The sequence below is a fragment of the Pinus tabuliformis genome, chromosome 1_1, assembly GCF_031772625.1.
Source record: "Pinus tabuliformis cultivar Carrire ecotype Pingquan chromosome 1_1, CPIR1, whole genome shotgun sequence".
NCBI lineage: Eukaryota > Viridiplantae > Streptophyta > Pinopsida > Pinales > Pinaceae > Pinus > Pinus tabuliformis.
The window spans coordinates 536,648,004-536,670,420 of NC_142297.1; positions in this window are offsets into that span (position 1 = coordinate 536,648,004).

Sequence of the window (22,417 nt, forward strand, 5' to 3'; positions counted from 1 at the left end):
ACTCCTCTTGACTACAAGTCAATGTCTCCCTACCTCCTCTCTAAAGGCTAATGAGCACTCATGACACAATCGTCATCAGTATCGACATCCTTCTCCACCTTCATTAGAGAAACCTTTGATTCAGAAGGTTCTTCCTTGCCTTTCTTCCTAGGGCACTAAGAGTCATAATGTCGTAGCTCCCCATAGTTGAAGCACTTGGCCTTGGAGATGTATTTATTCTTCATATTTCATACTCCCTGTTGTTCCACTGATGCAAGAGACACATCCTCCTCCTCCTCCTTCTAGATTCGAACTCCCTTACCACTACTCCCCTCCTTGGTCAATCTCCTAAGATCTTCCTATGAAAGAGCTTCCCACATCTCCTCCCAACTAGGGAGAGTCGCTCTACCCAAAATTATTTGGAAAAATGTCTCCCTCTCCTCAGAGACTGCATTTAGGGGATTCCTGCCATGAACTATGGATCTGGTGTAGACCCCATGAAAGTAAGCTGGTCGTGAATTCCTTGCAACCTGAGAAGGAATGGATTTATCTCATCTCCTTTCTACATTTGATATGACTTCAGTTGATTCTCCAATAACATCTTCCGCTACATGGAAGAGCCTTGGTATTACATTATCCTTGACCCCATCTAGGGTCACACATTTAGGCTTCGCTTGGGCCTCCTCATACTTCTCATTTCCATCAGGATCAATTGGGATAGCTATTGTTCTTATGGCATAGTTTTTGATGTGATGTTTATCTAGGATTTCTAGGATCCTAGCCTTCCAGATGACAAAATTGGAAGTCCCATCCAATCTGTCCTGGTCCATCAATCCATTCACTTCCATCTCTGCTCCTCTTCTCTAGACTCCCTTTGAGTCTTGATTTCTCTCTCATAAATTCTCTGGCCAGTTGTCCAATCACTCCTCTCTAATCCTCATTTTTTGCTGCAACCTGGATCTATATTTCTTTGCTAGAAATATGTCAAGGTAGTTCCTTCACCTACATTGGTTCAGTCTCCTTAGACATTGTTCTACATTAACAGAAACATCATCCCACAACCTCCTTAAATCGAAATCTGCTCAGCTCCCTTAGCCCCGGTAACTGAAAAATCTTAGGCCTAAGTATGAGGGGGTTTACGTAGTGCATTATATTTGATAATTTATAGGATTCAACCGCATTAAGTAAGTCATTCACGTATGACCATTTCCATGAGAGGTAGTCGTAACTGAATAATTTCTCATGATTTTTGAATAGTTCACTTAGCACTCATTGTATCGGATGATGCTGACAAGGGTGAAGAAGTGGGATTGAAACTAGTGAAATGAATCACATAATTTCAAACATCACCTCTGGGGCTTGCACCCAGTAACCAGGACTTCACAGGAGTTCACCCATCCTAGATTGCCTCTAGCTCAAGCGCACTTAACTATGGAGTTTTTCCCACAATCAAGCCCACTTAGCTTACTACCCATTTGCAAAACCATAGAAAGTATTGTGCCTCATGAACCATTCAATTAGAGATCCCTTCACTCTTTTTGAATCTGAGCCCTTCTGGCTTTGGGCAATCAGAGTGAGAACTAGATCAACTCCTCCTGGCCCCTGCGTCAATCCTACCTGGCTCAGAAAGACGACTTGTCACTACGTAAGCCTAATCTACCTCCCTTTTCCTCTACATTGGCCTAGACAACTAACATAGCTACTGCGTGGCCTCTTCCTACCTACTACATCACCTTCACCTGGCTCAGAGTGCTGATGTAGTCACTGCATGAGCCTTTGCGTCACCTTCTCTGCACTGCGTCCCTCCTTCTTTTGCGTCTCTGGCTCTAGAACAATTTTGTCACTCAGGACAACTTATTTTCTGCTGCAAATTCTCTGTATTTCTTTGCAGGTGGTTTTAGTCACTTATTATCTACAATTTCTCTGATACCATGCGAAAAATCATGAATCTAACACAGTAGAAACCCCTACTGCAATTTCTAGTTTACTATCTTCTACTTGTTTTTTACATTAACAAGTTATTTAATTACATAAAAATTGAAGTAAAAACAAATCCATCGTTCACAAATATACATATATGCATTCAAGTAAACAAAAACAATAACACAAGGGACACCATTATTTTTTTATAATTGTCCCTGGAAAAACCCAATGCAGAAAAACTGGTGCAGCAGATATGAGGGTTTTATTATTAAGCATATTTATTGAATACAACTAGGGTGGCAGAATGACTCACCCAATAGAGAATGTTATTTGTAGTAGCACCTCTATCCACAAACAAATATTTCTGCAAATCAACAATCAGATTATCAACCCCATAGTGACTTCGGTTGTTCCTTGTGTTGGATAGCGGAAGCTAGTCAAATAACTGCTCTGGAACTATGTCACTTTTCAGGAACTCCATCACCCTTTTGTAACTCATATATGCTTAGTATGCCCAAAATAATATTACCATCACTACCTTTGAAGCCCTCTACATTCTCTGTGTCAGCCTCTACAACCCTCTGCTTCCCTTGCGCTGTCTCCTTCGGCCTCTATGTCATCCCTTCTTGGGCTTGCATTATCTCTCCCGGCACTTCACTGCCCCTCTACTATGTATTATTCATCCTTGGATGAAAATCCCTTGCTGAACTGCCCCTCGCTATAACTGATCACTGACTCAATTTCCTTAGCAAACATCACCCCAAAAAATCAAATTCTTGATCTCTCTTCTTGTTTCTTCGACTGACCATCAAGCCTCCTCTTATACTTTTCATGTTGACAATTCAACAACCAAGATTACATCTAAGATTAGAACTAGAATTATCCTCGTAACTTATTACTTTCTCACCCATTTTATATTAATACACATTAATATTTTTATTTTCCTAAGTTTAGACTTAGGAACTCATTAAAAATATTAATTATTTTAATAACTTCTTATCTAGGTGGAATTTATCCAAACTATTTCTGGGTCTTTGATATCTCATGTGCCTTGGCCTCTCCACCAATTTTCAAGTCTAGATCACATCCAATGCTACCCAAAATCAACATCAACTATCGAGCCAACAAATCAGACATGTTGAATGAATTCCCCTCATTCGCAACCTCGTTCAATAAGACTTTCCACCCTTTAGGAAATGTTTCCATGCTCTACCGACCATGGATTCTACAAGATAAGATAACCAATAGATGGTATGCATTCTAGAGGGACTTTGTCTTAGATGAATGGGTGGGTGTCTGTCGAAAATTCAGTGGCTCTTTCACCCAACATTTAAGAATATCTCTTGTATTCACATAGATGTTAGTGGCATAGAAAAATGAGTCCATGTGATTCACTGGCTCGGCCAAGTGATACATGCGCTTATAATCATCTTCCAAAAAGGTAGCAAGCTTTTGTCCACTAGCAGTGCTCAATGCCATGGTCTTCTCATCAATGTGTGAAGGAATCTAGCTAATGACATGTGCACATGGGAAGGTTGGATATCTCCATGCAACCTTGTGTAGTCCTAACTACTAGATACTGAGATAAACTTGATGATTCCTTGGATATTCTTGAAGGCTCTTTTCTGAAAGAGCCTCATTAATTTGCTTCCATGTTAGTGTTGACCCCTTTTCTATAAATAGTTTGGTGTCTGCATACACTAGTAAATCTACTGGTGTTTCCTCAACTACTTCCCTAGTACTTCTTTCAATGGTCTATTTTGAAGAAGCTCTTTTTGGTGCCCTGGTAACAATGACTGCTAGAGAGAAGTGCTTCACAAGTGTGGTACCTGCGGGACTGTGGTGAAGTAAAATTATAAGTGTAGACACGAATGAATTCCTATAGCCCGATAATGGGTCTAGCCACAATAGATACATTCTATGGAAGATTTCTTTAGGTTAGAGTCAATCAAGAGGGCCTACCTCTTGGTCACTTATCCTACTTGATGATTTTCTCTCTTTCTCGCTCCAAAAATCTTTCACTTCCTTCTTCAAGCTCCTGAAACAAGTAAAAAACAGCAGTATACAAACATAATAATAGAAAATTTGCAATTCAACCTACTTAAAAAGTCAAGAAGCATTAGGGAATGAATATGTATTATTAAAAACATGTATAAAATCAATTGATAGTTGCATATATTAATATCAAATAGATATTAGAACAATTCATCTTGATGTCACAATCTTCCTCTCACAAGACCAGGTTGCCACGCACTTTTGCTAGCATTCCACGATGACCTCAATCAACAATAGTTTGAAGGCTCTTCCCTTTAAAATTCACGCCAAACCATACACACTTCTCACACAACTAGATGTCTACAACTAGTAATAGCTTTCTCACCTAATCGAAATAGTATACTCACACTCAGCCAACACTCTAACTGTGACTTTCACACTAGTCTATGCTTGGGAAGAAGAGAGGTTTATATACGAAAGTTGGATGGGAGATGGATCCTCTTCTCATGGGAGAAGGGATTATCCCTTGAGGTAGTTCCATAATTATGGGGTAAAGGATCCCAAACTGTCATACTCGACCCCATCCGGCAAAACCATTTACCAGACTTCCATTACGGAGCTTCTAGAGCTGGAAGCTTTGGCTCTAATTTAAAAAAATTTCCACAACATGACCGGTGCAATTGGAACACATCTCATTCACATCGATCGGTGCAATGAATAATGCTAATCTCTACACATTGGCATGCAGGAGATAAAATCCATTACCATTAGTCTTGTAAACTGGGCAAAGTAAAAGTTTTAGGGGAAATGGTGCAAAAGGGAAATGATATGCTCATGAAGAGGGACATAATGGGAGTTTCACCATGAAGGAAAAGCATGTGGGGTTCACCGTAGAGGTCTTCCAAGATCAAGGAACCAGGAGTACAAGGAGAATGACAAAATGATGTGTAACATATGCCCCCTAAGCGTGAAGGCCGAGCCAAAGTGAGGGATGAAATGCTTTATAAATCAGCACAGGGAACTGATATGCCATCAGAAAACATACAAGCAAGTACAAATACATATATATAAATTGAGATCTCTGTCGAATGATACAAGAATTGCCGCATGGACATAACCATCCAGAGAATTATCATGTAAATGGATCCAGGTATGGGCACAACCATCTGTCAAAGAGGATCATAACAAAACCAAGGTATGGTCGCAGCCATCTAATCTGAGAAGGATGACATATGATAAATCATGGTCTAGTCATAGCCAGCCATCTGATAGAGACATGCATATAATCATAACCATGTCACATTACTTCGCAACCTAGACTTTTGTGATTTGAGTCCAGGGCCTTGTGCTCCAACACGACCTGGTCAAACTGCAAATTTTAGCATGCGAATAGATGTGTTGATGTTGAACATGCTAGAAATTCACTTGATTACCAATCAATGATGTAAACTTTTAACAAGTGCGAGAGAAACCACCAATAATGAAAATGGCCCTCAAGGTACTATCAGCACAATTCACGGAATGTGAATACAGGAACTGAAGTCGAACACCCGTGAAATCACTCGATCAAAAGCCAATTATGTGAACTTGTCATCAAGTGCAAAGAAATTTCCATTGAGGCATGCAAGATCTAAGGTACTAGAAGGGAGTCTCTTGGTCAACTTCCCGAATAATGAGTTGAAGTCGATGGAAAGTTACCGTGTTGAAGGAGGGCCATAATGAATCCCACATCATCGATGTGACACAAGAGGATGCAAAATGATTTCGGATGATACAGAGAATCAAAGGTAAGTGTAACTGCAGAAGGACAACTCTTGTACATATCGACAACAAAATTGGAAGTTTGGTAGCTTTTGGATCCATAGGATCAGTGGTCATCATAACATGGCAGAGATCAAATGGAAGGCAGAAATGATCGGCCCAAACCTAGGAAGGACAATGATACAAAGGAGGATATCCCAACCTGACACAAAGGAAAGAGTGTCATGTTCAAGAGTAAGTTGCCAACACATCTCGATATATTTCCAAATTTTCCCCCACCATTTCTGGCGAGTACCCCAATTATTTTTTAATCGCAAGCTTGAAGGGGATAGCATATGCTTGCATTGTAAGTTCATCCTTCGGATGAACTTGACCTAGTAATTTTAACGAGCCCTAGGAAGAAGAAGCTCATGTGAGTCATGATGACACATCCGATGTCATTTAATAGTTTAAAGAGTCCGACAAAGGTGTAACTCGATATCTTTTTCATGTTTAGAGAGTTTTAAAAAGACACGTAAAAGAAAGCTCCACATGGTCCCTTTTCATACATTTGTGTCTCTCAAACCTGGAAAGGTAGAAAATAATACTTGAGAGAACCTCTTGACAATTTCAGTCAAGGAGTAACTTTTTCATAAATAGTGCCTCCTAGCCCAAAAAAGGGGTAAACTTATACTAGCGCACGATGTTTCTTCTCCTTTAACAAGTTCGAAACAACAATGGCTCGACCATCTTTTTGTTTAAAGGGTCAGAAAAGAGCTGAAAGTGGATCCATTATTTTTATTGTTTTTAACAAGTCGAAAAGGAAAAATACTTGGCGATCTTTTCATATGAGTTTAACGGGTCAAGGAAAGAGATGAAATATGACTCATTGCCATCGTCGAACATCCATCACTTGTCACTGCACAAGTAAGGCAAAGTGTATTATCAAGTCCTTGAGGCAAAATAGGTCAAAAATATTTACAAAACTTGATATTTTCATGAAAATTGAATAAAAATGGAAAAAGTAAATATTTTTTTACCATTTACCAATTTACCATTGCAGTGAAGACATTTTTCCCACTTTTGCCCTAGTTTTTTTGGACCAAATTATGGGAGATTTGGGAGGTCAATCGACGAGCCATTAGCTCCAAGTAGCAGCCGAAGCCCTATGCTCCATTTTCATGCTATTCATATATGTTGTTAGCCATTTTCTAGGTTTTTTAGGGAGGTTTTTGAGAAGAAATTTCTCCCTCAGTTGGCGCAATATCCGGGCATGGGATCGCATGATCCAAAAATGGGTCTGAGATAAACCTCTAAGTCTAAAGGACTTCATGCAAGAGGTAAAAGGTGCCGAATGACACAAATTCTTTGTAAATTAGAGGAAAATGAAAATCTTAGGTTTCTCCTAGAAATAGTCTCATCGTATAGATCTCCTCATTTTGAATCCAATTCAACTTGAATCGGTGAAAACGGACCTCGGATGAAGGAGTTATTGTAAAATGAAAATTGCCTAATGTCCTTAGAAAAGGAGGCAATTTCATTAAATTTTGAATTATACTGAAAATTTTGATTTCAGTATAGGCTCAGGGGCCAATCCACAACTGACACGTGGCAAGCTGGGATTGGGCCACGTGGCCTTGTTTGATTGGTCAAAGAGGAAATATCACATCGGCAGATTACACTATTGGGCCTTAAAAAAATTGAAGAAAACCTTAAAAAAAGGCAATCAGAGGCTTTAACAATGAATGCATAGGAGCCATTGGATTTCGCAGATCAACGGTCCAGATCTGATCTGCATATCGCATCGATGGTGATCGATGGGTCAGAGTAGAGGCATGGCGCGATGGGCCGCGGTGATGCGATGTAGCAATCGCTAAAATCGGCAGATCGCCATTGGCGAACAATGGAGCGACCATTCTATATATATATATATATATATATATATATATATATATATATATATACATACATACATATATATACATATACATATATACATATATACATATATACATATACATATATATATATATACATATATATACATATATATACATATATATACATACATATATATACATACATATATATACATACATATATATACATATACATATATACATATACATATATATATATATATATATATATATATATATATATATATATATATATATATATATATATATATATATATATATATATATAGATATATATGCGCGATAACCTGACTGCGATCGTCGATATCGGTGGATTAGTGTCGATGATAACAAAGGGGAAGCCAAAGGGCCCTTACGACTAGTGATGCGATATGGCTGGACCCGATACGGTTTTGGAAATGCAAATACATAATATTTGAAATCGGCCCAAAGCCATTTTCATGGGATTTTCAATGTATTTTTGCAATTCCATTTATTAAATGAAATACGAAGGATGAAGGCCTTGTGATATGTGATCAGTGATAGCACCGATGAACAGGGGCTGATAGCGATACGTCATACCAGTGATCGGTGAATCCCCGATGCCGAGGCCAATATACATTGCGATGAGCGATAATGCGATCACATCTAGACCGTTGGATCGCGAGTCTGATCGGACGGTGGAGATTTGACGGGAATATCACATTGCTATTTGCATTAAGACCATGGACTGGGGCTCCTGCCTGTTGTGATTGTGATATGTGATCGAAGGTGGACCCGATAAGTTTATAGATGTGATTTAATGTTCTTTGAAGTCCGTTCGATGGCATTTTGCATTATTTTCCATGTATTAATGTATTGCGAAATACAACAGGGCAGGCCAATTGCGATATGCGATAATGATTCCCAAGCAGACCCGATGGCGCTGTAAAGCATAGTTATGAGTGTTTCAAGTTTGGGGAATAGTGTTTCTGTGGATTATCCCGTGTTTTCACAGCGTTCTCTATTTAAATAGAGAACGATTGTTACTAAGGATTCAAAGCACTAATAGACCCCCTTCCATTACCAAAGAGGTGGCATCCATCCCATGAAGCGTTTAGTAAATGATTGCTAACAATCAAAGGAGGAAAATGAAGGGACAATGGCTTGAAGACAGACAACCGAGAGGGAAGAAAAATGGAACAGACAATGTTCATTTGGCACAAAAATCCATGAATGTCAAAGATTAGGGGGGTCGGAGTTGTTGATAGGGGACGAGTTGTTGTTGAAGGGTTGTCGAGTTATGAATGGTTTCTAGTATTGATCCTTTAGAGGTCGATGCTTAGCAGAAGCCATAGCAGGAAGCTAAAACCAAAGGGACTGTGTGAAAGCCCAGGGAGTCACTTGGAGTGCAAGTGAAAGACCCAAAGAGGGCTGTAAATAGCCAGAAGATAGAAGGAAGCCAGAGCCAAGAGCCAAGAGCCAAGAGCTAGAGTTTCAACAGCCGAGGGATGAAAAGGTGTCTAAACCCAGTGTCTATGTGTAGAACAGTAGGATTTGAGCCAAAGACTTGTAAAAGACTTACACCATAATCCCAGAGGGCCAAGTCAAATTAACAAGAGCGCATGGATATGTAGCCCAAGAGTTATGGGTGAACTCCTAATCAATATTGTTGTCTATGTGTCTTCTTTATTGCTACTTCATTACTGTTATATGCATTAACATATTAGTTTTAGCACATTAATTTACAACACATAGTTAGTTAAAACAAATACAGGCATACACCAATATTTTCAGGCATTTCTTATTTCCGCATTGGTTAATCAAATAGATATGGGAATATTTAAGCTTTGGAAGTGGGAGAGGTCCTTGTAAGTGAGACAGGGAGCCTAAGTGTCCCATGTTTAGATTAGGTGGTATCAGAGCTTATGTTTGATTGACCACACCTTCAAAGAGGGTTATATCAGAATGCTTGATTGACAGAGAAAATATTGCTTGTCTGAAAGGTGATTAAACAATTAGAGGTTGATTGTATGCTTGTTTTGTAGACTGACTATTGTTTAATTTTGTAGAGGCGAAGAGAAAGCTATTGATATCTTAGTCCAGGAAGGACAAGAAGAAAGAAGAATTCATTGGCATAATGACAACTTCTACAAATCAGTCCTCGAATTTTACTCTCCTCACAAGACTCTTTGATGAAGACATGAAGCAAGAATTGTCCACCATGATGGATATGGTGAGAGAAATGTATGAGGATGGAAGGAAGAGAAACATGCTTAGCAGTAGAATTCCATGAAGGAAGAGAGAGAGTTCCAAAGATGCCATGAAGGCCATTGAAACCATTCCAAGAAGGAGTTGCATTGTAGGTCCTCTATCTCAAGAGTGAAGATTGTGTTCAGGAGGAATGCAATGGCTTGAAGCATCATTTGCTAGGTGTAGGTGTTTAGAAGCACACCCTTGAACTAGAGAGTTTTGGAAACTCTAACAACCTTGGAGAGCTTGATGGGATTCCAAAGGGAGCCACTTCTGCATTTGCTTCACCTCCTCATGAAGGAAATAAAGGTGAAAGAGGTAGGTATAAATCTGGTGCTAACCATAGTCCTTTTGATTTTGTAAGACATGATAAATTTACACATAGATATGGAAAAAGATTTGCTTGTTCCTTTTGTGGTTTGGATAACCATCATGTTTCTAGATGTTGGAAGAGAATGGCCACATACAGGAAACTTTCGAAGGAAAGAAGGTAAGCAGCCAAAGGTCCATTGGACAAGGCAAATCATGCTATCAAGAGGATGCACATGTAGTGCACTTACTGCCATAAGCAAGGACATCTTGCTGCAAAGTGTTGGACACTGAATCCCACAATGCTTCCTATAAAGCTAAAGGAGAATATGGAAAGAGAAGATGGTAGAAATGGAAGTGAAGATTCCATGAATGATGTGTCTCAGAATGATTCACATATTGATGCTAAAGTGCAGACAAAGGAAGGACCTTTGAAATGGATTGGTAAGAAATGGTTAGAATTCTTATCCAATTAAGATTGCATGTTTATTAATGCATCTATTTGCATTTCCTTGATAATGGAATGCAAGTTGCAGGATTTTACGGAGAAGGTGAATGGAGAGGCTGAGTGGGAATCTCACTTTTTTGCTACAACATTACATTCTCTTTCTTCTTTGAATGTACAATGTGCTTAATCAAAAGTTGAAGGATGAAATGCATGCATAAGATGATGTGCATGAATGCAAGGATGTTGATGTTTTCCTTATTTTCGTAACATGTGTGTGTGATTTACATGAAGGTCTGATTGCTTTGTTGTAAACATGCATGTAATGTCGATTTGGGAAAAGTTAACTTGGTCTCCAAATGGAGATAATGATGAAGTTCTTTATCTTTTGAAAGAGAGTCCTAATGGTCTTTTTATACATGCTTGACTTGAAGGGTCATTTGCTTTAAAGGAACGTTTTGTGGGCTTGTTATCTAGTCCATCATTTGAATGTAGATGTAATACATGGAGGTGTTCACAAGGTGTGAAATTTGTTCCTTTGTTGGAGCAGGAGTTTAGTCCATCCAGTTGTTGTCTGTATGCCTGTTGTTGTTAATAATTGTTGTTGGTAGCTTGTCAAACAAGTGCAAATGGAAGTTTTGTGGGGAAGGTGTACTTCACATTTGTTTGAGCCACCTTGGATCAATGATTAAGGCAAAGAAGATCAAACTAACTTCTATGACCACTTTAGTAGAAGTTCTATAGGAAAGTAAGGAGGAAGAAAGTTCTTCTCAGGAAGACCAGCCCATCCAGAGAAGGGAAGTGGTCAGAAACTTTGGTTGAGAGGCACTAAGCAAAGGAAAGTGTAGCAAGGTTGAAAGAAGAGGGTGAGTCACTCTCATTTACTATTCAGACCAGTATATTAGTCTTTTGGAGACCAAAAGTTCTTTTAGTGGGAGGGCGTGATCCAAAAATGGATCCGGGATAAACCTCTAAGTCCAAAAGACTTCATGCAAGAGGTAAAAGGTGCCAAATGGCACAAATCATTTGTAAATTAGAGGAAAATTAAAATTGTAGGTTGCTCCTGGAAATAGTCTCATCGCGGAGATTTCCTCATTTTGACTCCAACATAACTTGAATGGGAAAAAACGGACCCCGGATGAAGGAGTTATTGTAAAATGAAAATTGCCCAATGTCCTTAGAAAAGGAGGAAATTTCATTAAATTTTGAACTATAATGAAAATTTTGATTTTAATATAGGCTCATGGGCCAATCCACAGTTGACATGTGGTAGGCCAGGATTGGGCGACATTGCCTTATTTGATTAATCAAACAGGAAATATCTCATCAGTGGATTACACTATCGGGCCCTTAAAAACTTGAAGAAAACCTTAAAACAAGGCAATTGGAGGCTTTAACAATGAATGCACAGGGGCCGTCAGATCTGGCCAATCAATAGTCCAGGTCCAATCGGCATATCACATCAGTAGTGATCATCGGGTTGGAGCGAAGGCATGGCACAATGGCCAGGGCAACGCGATGGAGCGATCGCCGAAATCAGTGGATCACATCGGCAAACAATGGAGTGGCCATCTATATATATATATATATATATATATATATATATATATATATATATATATATATATAGTCTGACTTCGATCGCCGATATCAGTGGATCGACGTCGGTGATAGAAAAGGGGAAGTCAAAGGGCCATTACAACTAGCAATGCAATATGGCCGGACTTGATAGAGTTCTGGCATGCAAATACATAATATTTGAAATCCACCCAAATCCATTTTCATGGGATTTTCAATGTATTTTCGCAATTTCATTTATTAAACGAAATGTGAAGGATGAAGGCCTTGTGATATGTGATCAGCGATAGTGCCGATGAACAGGGGCCGATAGAAATACGCCAATATCGCCGATCGGCGATCGACGAACCCCCGATGCCGAGGCTAATATACATTGTGATGAGAAATAATGCGACCACATCTGGACTGTTGGATCATGAGTCCGATTGAACAGTGGAGGTTTGACTGGAATATCACATCACTATTTGCATTAACACCATGGACCAAGGCTCCTTCCTATTGCGATTGCGATATGTGATCGAAGGCAGACTTGATAAGTTTATAGATGTGATTTAATGTTCTTTGAAGTCCATTCGATGGAATTTTGCATTATTTTCCATGTATTATTGTATTAAAAAATACAACGGGGTAGGCCAATTACGATATGCAAGAATGATTCGCAAGCACACCCGATGGTGTTGTAAAGCACAGTTATGAATGTTTCAAGTCTAGGGAACAATGTTTCTGTGGATTCTCCCATGTTTTCACAACATTCTCTGTGTAAACAGAGAACGACTATTACTAAGGATTCAAAGTGCCGATAGACCCCTTCCATTACCAAATAGGTGGCATCCATCCCAGGAAGCGTTTAGCAAATGATTGCTAATGCTCAGAGGAGGAAAATGAAGGGACAATGGCTTGAAGACAGACAGTCGAGAGGGAAGAAAAATGAACAGACAACATCGATTTGGCACAAAAAGCCATGAATGTCAAAGACTGGGGGGTCAGAGTTGTTGACAGGGGCCGAGTTGCTGTTGAAGGGCTGCCAGGTTGTGAATGGTTGCTATTATTGATCCTTGAGGGGTCGCTGCTGAGCAGAAGCCATAACAGGAAGCTGAAACCAAAGGGACAATGCAGAAGCCCAGGGAGTCACTTGGAGTGCAAGTGAAAGACCCAAAGAGAGCTGTAAACAGCCAGAAGGTAGAAAGAAGCTAGAGCCAAGAGCCAAGAGCCAGAGCTTCAAGAGCTGAGGGATAAAAAGGTGTCTAAACCCACTGTCTATGTGTAGAACAATAGGAGTTGAGTCAAAGACTTGTAAAAGACTTACACCATAATCCCAGAGAGCCAAGTCAAATTGACAAGAGCTCATGGAGATGTAGCCCAAGAGTTGTGGGTGAACTCCTAATTAATATTGTTGTCTATGTGTCTGCTTTATTGCTGCTTTATTACTGTTATATGCATTTATATATTAGTTTCAGCACATTAATTTACAACACATAATCAGTTAAAACAAATACAAGCATACACCCATATTTTCAGGCATTTCTTATTTCCGCATTGGTTAATCAAACAGATATGGGAATATTCAAGCTTTGGAAGTGGGAGAGGTCCTTGTAAGTGAGACAAGGAGCCTAAGTGCCCCATGTTTAGATCATCACATCGACCGAGGGTTATTGCATAACCATCCTTGCCGACTGGTGTGATTGTTTCTAAAACAGGCGCGTCAGTGTCGTGAAAGGGACAAAATCAATTTTCCTCAAGAACTGATAGTTGAAATTTGGATTTTATGTGCCAAAATTGATCATTAGCTTAAATAAATGGCTTTTGTAGGAGAGAAATTGTTGAAAACGGTGGATTGGAAGGAAAGAGAACACGAAGATGTGGACACCCAGGGATTGAATGATCCAAATTGCCTGGAGGCTTTGAGGTCTTGTGGGCTCCTTAAATTTTTCCTTACATCAGTGATGTAGGCCCAACCCAAATTTCCTCGATACTTGATAAGCCTTTGGGACATCAATCGTGTGATTTTTGTCATTGGCGACCGAGAGCTAGAGTTGAAAACTTCAGACATCTACTTCCTCCCTGGGCTATCCTACATAGGTGAGCCAATGAACTTGTATGGGTCATGTCTGGTCAAGGCAGGCATATCTTCCCTACTTGCTAAACATTGTCCTGAGGCCCTGAAATCCAAAAGTGGGGAGATTGAGATTTCCAGTTTGCAGGATTTGACACTGAGGGTGCTTCTGTTGACAATCAATAGAGTGGCGGTGTCCTAGGTGAAACATGAGACTAACAAGTCGAAGTTCATTTACTCTATTGATTGTACAACTCCTATGATCTTCAACTAGGCAGAGGTCATGAAGATGAACATCAAGCTCCAGTTGTCCAAAGGCAAGGTGGGAAATCTAAAGCAATTTGGCTTCAAATCAGTACTCGTGACCTTTTTCTTGGAACGAGTGCCATTGTTACAGTATCAGTTAACTGAGCTTGATCCTCCTGCACCACATGATCTACGGATGGCCTGCTGGAGTCGTTTGGTGCCCAGGATCACTGTGGGTCAGCAGATTTCCCACTGACTAGCATTCTTTTCATAGCTATGACAACAAAAAATCATCGTGGAGGACTGGATGTACAGTGGCACTGATTTCTGTGGAGACCTAGATATTCTGTTTCCAGATGGGCAGGACTTTGATGATGAAGGTAAAATCCCATTTTCTTTATTTTTATGTTTTTAAATTGTTTTTCTTATATATTCATGCTTATAACATTTCACTTCTGTATGCAGATGTTGGACCAAAGCAGCCAATCGGGATGTCCCCTATAGCCAAGCACTACCCCTGTCCTATTGATGTTGTCACCCCTTATCAGGAAGGGAGCAATAACAAGGAGGATATTGCGAGAAACCTCGAGGGGTTGACTTGTTGTATCTTGGAGTATGCTTGGATAGGAGACATGCCTCGGCAGTACAAGAGGCACACAGTGGGAGTCTCAGATCGGATCCACTGTTTGCTGAGTCGTGTCATACAAGCTGTCTCGTGCTATCATGACCACCATGATGAGTAGTTCCTAGTTCTAGTACTTACATATTTTTTGAGGCCTATGTGCCATGGACCTTTGAGGCTTGTGAGCCGCTGATGTTATTATGGACATACATATTATTTTTGGGGGTTTTGATGTATCAAGCATTCTCACACTAACATACACACACACACACAGATATATATATCTGTGTGTTGTATTTTCCTATCTATTATGGTACAAATGGTTTGTCTTATATTTTACATCTTTTGCAAATGTCTATATAACACGTAATTGGCTAATGCATCTGTTAATGTATTCATTTGCCTAGGAATATGATGATATGTAATATAGTAAAAATGTCTTTCCAACTTACGGATACGAAGATACATTCGTAAAATTTGAGGGTTCCTGACGAAATATTGCCCATTGAGTTGAAGGACGACAAGTTGTGAATCCAGGTTGACAACGAATTCTCTGATGCCTAGAGCGATGGCTTCTAATAACAGTTTGATGACCGCACTATACTCAGCAATTTTGTTGTTTGTACGACCTAGGCAGATACCTTGAAGGTCAATCAACTCATATTTAGGGTTATAGATAACCCATGTGTTATGCTCTTGACCTGCGAGAAGATACCGGAATACCAAATATGCAAAGAAATATACCCAAAACACAGAACAATAAGAAATAACAGCATGCATTTTATTATTCAGAAAGGAAAGAAATGTTCACTTGCCTCTTCGAGGGGGCAACCTCCTATAGAGCTGGGCTCAATTACAAAATAAGACACGATGCTCCCCGAGGGGAGTCTCGATCCTTTATATATGATTCATACTTGCAATGCCATGGGTTAGTACCATGGTTCTTATTAATACCATCTATCTAATACCATGGCCCATTTGCAACTAACTATGGACCCTTCTTTAAATGTGGGTCAACCACTTACAATTATTAATATGGGCTTTATTGATTCTTTACTTAACTATAAATATGACTCGACCCTATTACATAATTAAGGGTGTTAGGGTTGGACCCTAACATGCCCTCCCCCATAAAAATAGCCTTGTCCTCAAGGCTGAAGCTGTGGAAGCTGCTAAAGGGGCAGTGGTTGGTTCCCATGTCGCATCTTCTAGAGAGGTGTCTTTTCACTTGAAGAGGACTTCCTTGATCGTGCGACCGCGCAGATGTCATTCTCGCATGCCAAGAACCTATTCAGATTGGAGCCAAATTGAACCTTCTTCGTCCAATTTTGGTAGATTGGTTTGAATTTGGAATGGTTCCCAATCACTTACTTGAGGCATGAGACATGGAAGACTGGATGGATTTTTGCAGTGGGTGGCAAAGCTAGCTTGTAGGCTTCTTCTTTAATGCATTGAAGTACTTGATACGGTCCATAGAATTTTGGAGATAATTTTTTACAACCCTTTTCTTTGAGTGATGTTTGCTTATATGGTTGCAGCCTAAAAATACCTGATCCCCTTCTTGAAATTTGTGTTCTAAACTATGTTGATCTCCCTGTTACTTCATGCGGTTTTGAGCTTAATAGAGATTCTCTCTGAGGTGGGCCAGCATGGTTGTGTGGTTATGTAGGAGTTTATCCACTACTTGTACCTTTGAGCATCCCTGGATATAAGAGGTAGGTGAAGGGGGGAGTTGACCATAAACTACTTCATATGGAGTCATTTTGGTGGTGGCATGATAGTTAGTATTGTACCACCATTTGGCTAGAGGTAACCACTGTATCCATAGATGTTTCTTTTCTGAAGTGAAACACCTAAGGTAGGTCTCCAGACATTTATTGACTGCTTCAATTTGACCATCTGTTTGGGGATGATAGGAAGTACTGAGTTGTAGTTAGGTACCTTGTATCATGAAGAGTTCCTGCCAAAAGTTACTAGTGAAGATTGGGTCATGGTCAAACAGAATGGAAGTGGGCATGCCATGCAATTTGAAGATCTGGTCCATGAAAGATTGAGCCACCAAAGCTGGTGTAAAAGGGTGGGGTAGGGTGCAAAAATGAGCATACTTAGAAAGTCTGTCCACAGCCACCATGATGACTGACTTGTTGCCTAACTTCGGAAGACCCGTAATGAAGTCCATAAAAACCTCCATCTAGATTGAGGCTAGGATGGGGAATGGCTGTAATGCGCCTGGGGATTTGACTGTTTCTCCTTTGTGGCGCTGACATATGTCACACTCAGCTACAAAAGTAAGAATTTCCTTTTTCATGCCTGTCCAAAAGAATGAATTTCGAGTGCAAGCATAAGTCTTCTAAAAGCCTAAATGGACTACAGTGGGATATTAGTGCAACTCCACCAAAATGTGACTTTGGGGGGTGGATGCTGGTGATATCACGACTCTCTCCTTGTAGCGAAGAATCTCATCCTACCAAGAGTAGCTCGCTTTGGAATTTGGATCCACCTACAATTTATTAATGAGTTGGGAGAGTGAAGGATGTCAAAACCATTCCTTGTGAGCCTCTTCAGTCCATTCTAGAATGGGAAGAGAGATTGTGTGTAGGGTGCTTTCCTCCTCAAATTGGCGTGATAAAGAATCTGCTATGACATTTTCACACCCTTTCTTGTAAATTATCTCATAATCATATCTCAACATTTTGGTGAGCCATTTATTTTGTTGTGGTGAGGATAGGCGTTGCTCCAAAAAATATTTAAGGCTTTGATGGTCTGTGCGGATTTGGAAACGCCGCTCGAATAAGTATGGTCGCGAGGTATCCACTGCATGTAAGATGGCCATCGTCTCCTCCTCATAGGTAGATTGTCCCAGATTTATTCTATTAGTGTTGGTATCTTCATCCCTCCGTTAGAGATCAAATCCTTTTGTTGCATTTCATATTAGGTGTCCTGCCCAGTCATCTGCATTCCATTAGGCGCATAGATCATCTGATGGTAGTGGCATTCCTCCGACTTTCCTCATGTTGTCTACCTGCTGGTTCATGTCTGTTCATTAAAAAGCATATACAGTCTTCTTTTTATCTTAACGAGTGCAATGGTTGTCTTTAGGATTTCATGGTCAATTAGGTCTAGGGTTTCATTATGGTTTTGTCAAAAGGTGTTTCAAAGTGTCCAATAATAACTAGCAAGTACATGAGGAGGTTTCGACATCAATAAATTTCATCATCAAGTGTTTGAAAATGTGTTTTTCCTGAAAAAACAGAGTATTGTTGCTTTTATTGTACAAAAATCATGATATTTTGTTTTCTTCATTGTAAATCTCTTCATCTGTAACCCTGGTCACTTTCCCTAGCTCTAGTAGCTTCAACCACCTGCAAAGCAAAGAAAGAACAGTCCATTTAGTTCATCACAAAGCTCAAATGAAGTGAAAAAGTCCAAAATATAGAGTTTGAAAATAAAGTCATTTCAAAAACCATTGTAAAAATGGGTTTTATGAGCCAAAAATTTAAAGGCTCCTTGTTTATAATCCATTTCTTCATTTCAAGAGTTCATTTGCAAAGTGGAAACAAGGCAAAGTAATTTTCGGGTGAGCAAAGCAAAGTTGGTGAAAATCATCCAAAAAACAGGAGCACGACGCACATAGACAGCGCGGCGCACTGGGCAAGTGGCACGACGCACATAGACAGCGTGGCGCATAGAACCGCGAACACTAGAGTAAATTAACACGGGCACAGCACATACACTGGGCGTGGCGCATTGGGTTGGATGCGCGGCGCACACAGCCAGAAAGCCCGAAAACTGCCAAAGCTTGCTCCAAATCACTCAAAATGCATGGGTCTTCTCTTTTACAAGTAGGTGGAGCTTCTATCATAGTTTTTCAATCCATGTTGGTGCTAGTTTGATGGTGGTTATATTATGGTTGGATAAAAAATCAAGCCCTACATTCTTGCCATTTCTCAAGAAACTGTTGCTTAGGGTTTGCATTGGTTATTTTGGCTGCCAAGTCCATTCTCCCATTCCCTCACCTTTTCACTCCTTCACTCATTTTATTACCGTATTCCCCCATTCCCCAACTTCCATATTCTGTCATCCCTATCCCCGATTCCCATTTTTCCCAAATCCTAACTATAAATAACCAAACCCTAATTTTTGTCCCAAGAGCTCCATGTCATCATTCAGCTGAGTGTACCATCATCCAGAGGGTTGTCATCATCATGTCAGGTTCCAATAATTCATTTTACACCTTGTTCATGCTTCAGTTGTGCCTAACTAAGGTTCATTTCTTTCTCTTAGGGTTTTGAAGGAAATTTCTCTTGGATGGTCAAAACATCAACAAACTTGTATCCTGATGTTCATACACCACCTCCTACCCTTAATGTACCTTATTAAACGCTTCTCATCACTGAGATCCCCCAAATTCCTCATTTTCGGACAAACCTTAGTTTCTTGCTACAACTTGGCAATTTTCTAGGCTAGACCTGTGTTTTGCCCTTTTTGACCCCTTTCCCTCACTCAATCTTTGAAATTCCACTTCCCCTACTTCCTAACGTATCTCCCTACTTTTCAAAATTTTTTCAATAATTTAAAAGTCCCTTATCCCCTTCATTTCGCTTCATTTAAGCAAATCCCCTGTTCCACACATCGGGGTAGGTTTTACTCAAATGATTTTTCTGAGCAAGAAAAGATGAATTTGGGAAAACTGAGAGCGCGTTTTGTCCACAATAGGCCAAGGAAGAAAAACCTCGTTCACTTTTTACACAGGTGTCATGGTTTTAGAGAAATGTCAAAAATACAGTTGCCTCGGGAGAATTGTTGCACCTCTGAAGTGACCTTGGGAAAATCAAGTTTTCTCCTAGCTTGGTTGGCAAAATGACTTGCTTGATGAGTCAAATAATAACTAGATACAAATTTATTTCCAATGAGCTATCATAAGCTCAATTTGGAGTTGAGGAAGACTTTCAAAAGTTGAATGCAACAACACTCTGCCCTGAGGCAGCCTCATTTGGCACATTTTGACTAGTCTTGGGAGATTTGATTTTTGATAGGGAAAATGAACTCCAAATTGGAAATTTCCAATTGGGTTGGAAATTAGACTCAATATTATTTTCCACTAGCTATTGTGCACCCAATTTTGACACCGGTAAGGCCCTCAAAGCTGATCTGAAAAAAGGTGCTACGCATAGAAATTTTTAACACAGGGTTTTCTGCTCTATGCGCCGCACCACGTGGCGCTCTCTTTTGCTAGGGAGATCAAAATCAGAAAAGCTTTGCATTTCTAGATTTTTTATGAAAAATCATGTTTTCTTGTGCATGGCGAAGAAATTTGGGCAGCTTTTGTGCCCTCAATAGGATCAGAAACACTCGAAAAATGACCTTACTGCCCTATTTTGACACATAAAAAGCAGTCTTGGGAGATTTGATTTTTGATAGAGCAAATGAAGACAAAATTGAAAAATTCCACTTGGGTTGGAAATTAGAAAGGGAGACCTTTCCAACAAGTACACTTGGAGCTCATTTGGACATCTGGAATGCCTCCAAACCTGGGTTCAAACAGGCGCGGCGCATAGAGAATCAGGCGCGGCGCATAGAGGAAAAATTGCCAGACCAAGTTTTGCTCTGTTTTCGCCCAGCTTTGCCTAGTTTAATTTTTTTTTTTCACTTTCCTACTGACAAATTTGTGATGTAATTATTAAATCATGCACCGAAAATCACATAGCGGATTTTATAGTTTGATTTGTTTGTGGTATTGGTGTAGTCGTAGAGAATCAATTAAATAGCGCTGTATTTATCTTTCCGTACGGAGAAATTAACCAATTCATGCCACCTGTGAAGCTTTGTAACCCTAATCTCCCAAGATGGGTTGTGGAATGGTGCGCTTTGTAATCGAAAGTGTGCGGAGCGTGTGGAGGTGCGAGGACGGGTTGTCGAAGGATGAACCATCTTCTGCACCTCCGCATAATTAAAGCTTCGGCACAAGGTTATATGTGTGGTGTATTGGCAAACGGTCGTCCTGTAAGACTTCCTAATCCATGCAGCCACTCTAAGAAACTCAACCTAAAATCCTCCTCCCAACGTACTCCACGACTAATGGTCCGACGGTATTCTTGTCTCAGTTAGTAAAACTTTTTGTTTCAGTTGTCGTATTCTTGTCGAACATTATATTTTTTTGTTAAATTGTAACGCGACCTGCCTTCAATTTTCGATTTTTCTGTAACCAATAGAATAATCGTATTTTCTTGACATGTTCAACATGAAATCATGTTCAGTGAACTTCAAGCGGTGACGGTAGCTAAAGACGAAACCATCAATGCTTTTAAGTACTTTTTGACATAGAACGCATTTCCCTTTAAAGATTTCTTCGGGGCATTATTTCCATTTTCTGTTAGTTGTTTTATTAACATTTAAATTTCACTCATACATACAGTCAAACAAAAACAATTAATAAATACCTCAAAACATGTGTAAAATGATTACGTATAACAATAATATCACAACACAATCTACCAATCTTCACTAAGAATGTAACAAGACACATATGGCTATGAATCAAGACTTGTTCTTTATTTTTTCTTTCCATGCATCTTTGATTGTTTCACAAGCAATTTAAATTGCTATAGTATCAAGTGTTTGTACTCTTCAAACTCGATTTCGTGACCATAAATTCGTGGCATCTGTAAATTTATATCAGCTCCAGTAAGCCCTGCGAAAATCGAATCTTCTTTGAAAAAAAATTGTAAATACTTTATATTATGATCAATATGTATATGTATCGTTTAGGTAAAATTAATATTATTATTTTTAAACTTATTATTCTCATAAAGATATTATTAATATTATTATTTTTAAATTTATTGTTCTCATAAATATATTGAACTCAAGGAAACATTAAAATGGTTTGTATTTTGTTGATTACTTGTAGTTTAGGGTTGTCTTTGTTGTCAATTTTGCTAGTTCATACATACAATAATGTTTAATTGTATTTTGTCTATTACTTATAGTTTAAGGGGTGTCTTTGTTGCCAATTCCACTAGTTCACACATAGAATAATGTTTAATAAGATTAAATTTGATTGATGAAATTTTTAAAAAGGTAAAATAATTGTTTGATTTGCTTTAAAGATTTATTTATATATTTGATTTTTTTAATAAATCCAATGATAAATCATTCTGATTATTTATGATCTTAAAAGTTTAAAGGTTTAGAAGTTGGCATTGTAACAAATATTTTTAAATTGTGATTTAATATGGGTGTATATGGGATATTTATAACAATAAATAAATAGATAAAGTTTAATTGAATTATTGGATGTTTTGACCTTATTAGAGATACATTTCTCTATCACTTTTGTCATATATCTAGTAGGGAATTGTAATCATCAACCGACT